The following is a 6,343-nucleotide window of genomic DNA, read 5'->3' as shown; positions in this document are numbered from 1 at the left end:
TAGTTCAACAAAAATAAATTAATAAATAGAAGATGTTATAAATGAATGTTTTATTTATTAATAAATTAATAATCTTAAAATAATAAACTTATATAACATATAAATCTATATATAACAACTACGGCTTAAGAGTATGCTATTATTTCGATAAAGATGAATTTGTCATAATACAAATAAATTAATATCTTAAAAAAAATAACAAATTAAATATTTTAAATTAATAAATTATACAATTTTATATGTTATATAAGTTTATTATTTTAAGATTATTAATTTATTAATAAATGAAACATTCATTTATAATATCTTCTATTTATTAATTTATGTTTGTTGAACTAATACTAGATTATTAAGTTTAAATATAAATAATTTATTATTAAAGTATATATTTTTAATTTCAATCATAAATTGTAATTTAATAGTTTTTAATTAAATTTGAAAGTAAAAAAAAAATTATAATTAAAATCTCAGTTATCAACTACGCCTTAAAAGTATACTATTATTTCGATAAAGATAAATTTATCATAATACAAATAAATTAATATCTTAAAAAACAACAAATTAAATATGTTAAATTAATAAATTATACAATTTTATATATTATTTATATGTTATATAAATTTATTATTTTAAAATTATTAATTTATTAATAAATAAAATATTCATTTATAATATCTTCTTGTACACCCTCATTTTGGTTCAGGTTTAGGCAAGTGTTGAGAGAGTGGCATGGGAGGAGTGATATTATTGGAGGAAGAACCAGCAGCTGACGTTGCAATAGGAATGTTCAGAGGAGCGTGTCTTTTCCGTAAAAAAATGAGCATAATCTGGCAGGAGCAGTTAGGGAGCGTGTGAGAGGGGATGACTGATTTTTCAGAGGAGAAGCGTGCAGGGTTTGGTACGGGGAGAGATATATTTTGGGAAATGAGAGTTTGGCCGGAGGGGGGGTTTTTTAGAGGTGGTCGAGGCTGGTTACAGGGGAAAAAGATTAGGGAGAAAACAGAGAGAAAAATCAGAAGTTTCGGGGGGAGAAAAAGAAGGAGGAGAGCAGCTTGATACCCAGCTAGTCTCGCTGGACGGGAGCCTTTTCGGGTGCGTCCACTGGACCACATATTTATCGCATTTGATTTTCTTGGTGTTCTTGTGATTGTGTTATAAATAATCCATGCCTTGTTCTTTATATGATGTTTGTTTAAGAGTGATCTAATTTCTTTTCAGCTTTCCTATGCGGATCAATATTTTCTTTGGTTCATTTGATGCTCTGTTTTTCTTTTATGCTTGCTCCCATGCTATTTACTCTCTGTTTCGGCGCCTATTCATGGGCTTTGTTCTTGCGATCATGTTGGATGCTGAAGGGAGTGAGGTTCACATGGGGGAACTGGGTAGTGTCTCTCTGTGTTGGATATTTAGTTGTCTTTTTCTTTAGTGCTTTCTTAGGTATGCATTGTGATTTAATCGGTCAAAAGAAGGTTTGTTTGTCATTTTATGTTTTACACCTCTCGGCTGGCATGTGGAGGAGGATTACCCTGCAACCTAGTGTTTGGGTAGCAAATATCTGCTTATCTCTTGCCACTTCAATATTTTCATTTAGTTGTGTAACATGGATGGTTGTTGAACTTGACAAGCTTGGGTACAGACGTTATATTTTGATTGATACTTTCTGGTTAATAACATTCTTTGAGTCTGCATCTTTTATTGGGAGCCAAGTGCTTGCAAATTGGCTGCTTGGTAGTGACGTGAAGAAAAGTGTGGTTGTCCCTTCCATAGCAAGTGGGATCTTGGTAATGATAACTATCATTTATATCACCAAATGTTGGGTTGAAACTCCACGAATGGAAATTTTTAAGGACCGTAGAATGTCCTTCTACACATGTATTTCTTGTGATAGAAGGATATGGCTATTGCCACGTGCACGACCTTGCATTCGTTTCTCCATTGCGGTTTTCTGGATTCTATGGGCTCCAACTCTAATGGCTGGTGGGTAAAAAGTGCATTTTGGGTTAATTTTTCCATGTTTGCTGGGTGTAAGAATGCTTAGGAGCACAACATTATCATGGCTCACCAGTGGGCCATCATGTCTTCCAACTAAGAATTTTAATAAATGAATTCCTACCATTCGTTTTTATTATTACTATTATTATTATTTTATTTTTTAAATTCCATTATCAAATAATTCATCAAAATTCCTTTTTCTTATATTTATTTTTTGAACTTCCATTTTCAAATAATTTTTTCAAAATCCCAATTCTCAAACTTAATATGTAAAATTCCATTTTAAACAATTCATTAAAATTTCCGACTTCCGAATTAAATTTCTATTTCTGAAAATTCGAATATTCACATTAATTTATTTAATTATTATTATTATTTTATTTATATATTCTAAAATTCCATTTTAAACAATTCATTAAAATTTCCGACTTCCGAATTAAATTTCTATTTCTGAAAATTCCAATATTCACACTAATTTATTTAATTATTATTATTATTTTATTTATTTATTCTAAAATTCCATTTTAAGCAATTTATTAAAATTTCCGACTTTCCGATTTTAATTTCTAATTCCCAAAAGTTCCAATATTCACATTAATCTATTTAATTATTTTATTTATTTATTCTAAAATTCCATTTTAAACAGTTTATTTAAAACTTTCGATTTCCGAATTAAAATTCTATTTCTGAAAAATTCCAATATTCCCATTAATCTATTTAATTATTATTATTTTAGTTATTTATTTTGAAATTCCATTTTAAATAATTCTTCAAAATTCCAATTTCTGAACTTAATTTCCGATTTCCAAAATTCTAATTTCTTTCAAATTTAATATCCAAAATTCCAATTCTTAAATTTAATTCTCAAGACTCTAGTCTTCAAATAATTTTCGAGACTTCAATTTCCAAATAAACCTCAAAAATCCAATTTTCTCTCGAACAGTTTTAATTCCACTCCGATTTTTAAATAATGTTCTATTTCTTTTAATTTTTACACAAGCAAGAATGATGAATCTTCATAATTCCGAAATAATGGGATTCGTGAGATTAATTTATGCAATATAAATCGGGCTTTGGTGGGGGCCCAACATATGTGATTTCCTTGTGATTGATTGATTGTTTGTTTGATTTAACTGCCATGCATGATTGATTTTATTCTGCTCTATGACATGCTCGAAACTATTCCTTAATTATGCACTAACCTCACTTCTTGATAGCGCTTTATGGCTCGTTGCCCAGGTATGTACCCATTTTCCTCTAATCGTTGTCTATGCATGTCTCGATTTTTTATGTGTGCATGATCATTCAGGATATTCATTGATTTACTCGTCAATTGCCACGTCAGCTTCATTTTATTAGTAGAGACCCGACTTTAGGGGCTTAGAGGGGTGCTATGGTTTTTACCGTACCTTCCCGATAAGTAACCTGACCCCCGAACTCGATCTGGTTTTTCGCAAACCGTCTTTTCCAAAATAAGGAGTCACACTTAGGGTTTTTCTTTCTTATTTTGTTTACCCTTTTAAAAATAAAACAAAAATAAGTGGCGACTCCGAGTCATTTTTCCTAATCCATAAAATCAATTTTTCAAATAAAAATCGAGCTCGCCATCGAGTGGGAAACGCATGAGCCGAAATGAGGGGTCCACACTTCTATTTATCAATTTATGTTTGTTGAAATAATACTAGATTTTTAAGTTTAAATATAAATAATTTATTATTTAAGTATATTTTTTAAATTTCAATCATAAATTGTAATTTAATAGTTTTTAATTAAATTTGAAAGTAAAAAAAAATTATAATTGAAATCTCAGTTATCAACTACGCCTTAAAAGTATACTATTATTTTGATAAAGATAAATTTATCATAATACAAATAAATTAATATCTTAAAAAACAACAAATTAAATATGTTAAATTAATAAATTATACAATTTTATATATTATGTATATGTTATATAAGTTTATTATTTTAAGATTATTAATTTATTAATAAATAAAATATTCATTTATAATATCTTCTATTTATCAATTTATGTTTGTTGAAGTAATATTAGATTTTTAAATTTAAATATAAATAATTTATTATTTAAGTGTATTTTTTTAATTTTAATCATAAATTGTAATTTAATCATTTTTAATTGAATTTTAAATTTTAAAAAAAAATTAACTAAAGTCTCAGTTGGCAACTACGGATTTAGTTCAAAAATAAAGTTGTAGTTACCAATTGCGGTTTTAGTTCAAAAATGAAGTCGCAGTTACCAACTGCGGTTTTAACTAAAATGACGAAAAAAAAAATATTTTTTAATGACATGACGCCTACGTGGCACCAAAGAGGCTAATTTGAACATAAGTTTCAAAAAGTAGTTAAATGTTACAATTTTTTTAAAAAATAAACCATTTTGACCCAAAACTCTATTTGACAAGCTTTCAGAAATACTTCTAGAAACTTGAAATGAGTTCTAGAAAATTACTTGGAAATTAATTCTTTTAAAAATCGCTTTCAAAAAGTGGTTAGATGTTACAATTTTTTAAAAATGAGCCATTTTGACCCAAAACTCTATTTGATAAGCTTTCAGAAATACTTCTAGAAACTTGAAATGAGTTCTAGAAAATTACTTGGAAATTAATTCTTTTAAAAATCGCTTCTAAAAACATTATAAATGTCTACAACTGTTTTAATTAAAACCACTTCAAAATGAGTTATAAAAAGTAAAAACCCTTTCATGAAAATCACTTTGCATGGGATATATATATATATATATATTATCATTTATTGACTTGATGTAATAAATTTGATATGCATATTAAAATTTGAAACAAAACCCTATAAACTAAAGTTTTTAGAAAAATTAGTAATTCAATATGGTGTCACAACTTAATTTATCAAGAGGTTACAGACTTGAGCCACCTCTTTGCAACTTCTTTTTTTAATCATTTGGAATTTTCTCCTATATTATATCACTACAATATAGTCAACCAAGTTTTATTGATTGAAATGATAAAAATTTTACTTGATCAAGAAGGGTAAAAATAAAGATGGTGAGGTTCACTTACCCTGAATTTCAAACTAATTTAATTTGAAAAAAAATAAAAATAAATTTTTATAATATATTAAATAACAAAAATAATTTGTAAAAGTGATTAGAAGGTGTTAGTTGGAGAATTAGTTTAAGTAATTCTCTAGATCTTTATATATGATTTTTGAAATTTTGGTGAATGCCTAATTTAGTGTTTCATATGTAAAAGTTTGACATTTCTCAAAGTTTTGAGCATCATTTTTGAAAATTTATGGAATAATTTAAAATTATTTTTAATTAAGATTTGCCAAATGCTTTTTCTAAAAATTAATTAATTTTTATTTATTATGTTACATATTATTAAGAACACAATCAAAATTACTTTTTTAATTTATATTTGGCTGATTTTTTATAAAAGCACCCCTCCTAGAAGTACTGTGGATACTAATAGTTGCTTTATGATCAGAATCACGGCCCACGGCACTTTGACATTTTTGTAGGGTTATAAGTAGTCATCCTCATAGATAAACATTTCACCTTAACAAATGGCTGACCTAAATTTGACATTGTGTGACTCAATATTTTGTGAAAATTGGTCAAATAACTCGCATTTTGCAGGCATTTGGAAATGTCAAAGGTGAGATCCCATTTTAATTAAGATAAATATATATATATATATATATATATATATTGATAAAATTTAAGTGGTTTATTGCAAATATTTTATGATAGAATATCCATAATTAAATTTTAATTGTAATAATAAAAAATTACTACTTTGCTATAATTTTAAATTTTAATTTATTTTTTATTTTTTTGGAGTAATAAAAAAATGCACTTAATTTGTGATAATCTATAAATTTACTTTAAATAATTTTTGCTAGTATTAGTGGTAAGTCTTATCAAATTAAATGGTAAATGGTTGAATATAAATATTAATTCAGTATGGTGATTAATTTCATTACTATTTAGTTTAATAGTTCAAATGTAAGAATTTGTTTCTGAGTTTTAACAATAGTTTTGTTAACTAAAATGAGATACCTGTTGAGACTAATCTATTGATAATTTTCTATTCTTAAAATTAGAAATTTGGTTTTCCAATTCAAGTTTATGCAAATAAGTTTCTATTTTTAAAACTAGAAAATTATTTTTTTCAAATTTGAAAATACATTCAGAATTTTTTTTTTTTGACAAAAATTGGGTTTTTTTAGGACTTGTTTTGGAAACGTTGTGTTTTTGATTAAATGTTTTAATTATTTGTTTTGATTTGTTTCTTGGAACTTGTTTTAAAAATTATTATAAAATATGGAGATGACAGGAAGTAAACTACTAGTT

This window comes from Vitis riparia, chromosome 10 (assembly GCF_004353265.1).
Source record: "Vitis riparia cultivar Riparia Gloire de Montpellier isolate 1030 chromosome 10, EGFV_Vit.rip_1.0, whole genome shotgun sequence".
Taxonomy (NCBI): Eukaryota; Viridiplantae; Streptophyta; class Magnoliopsida; order Vitales; family Vitaceae; genus Vitis; species Vitis riparia.
The sequence above is the reverse complement of the archived record's forward strand: the minus strand, read 5'-3'. Positions refer to the sequence as shown.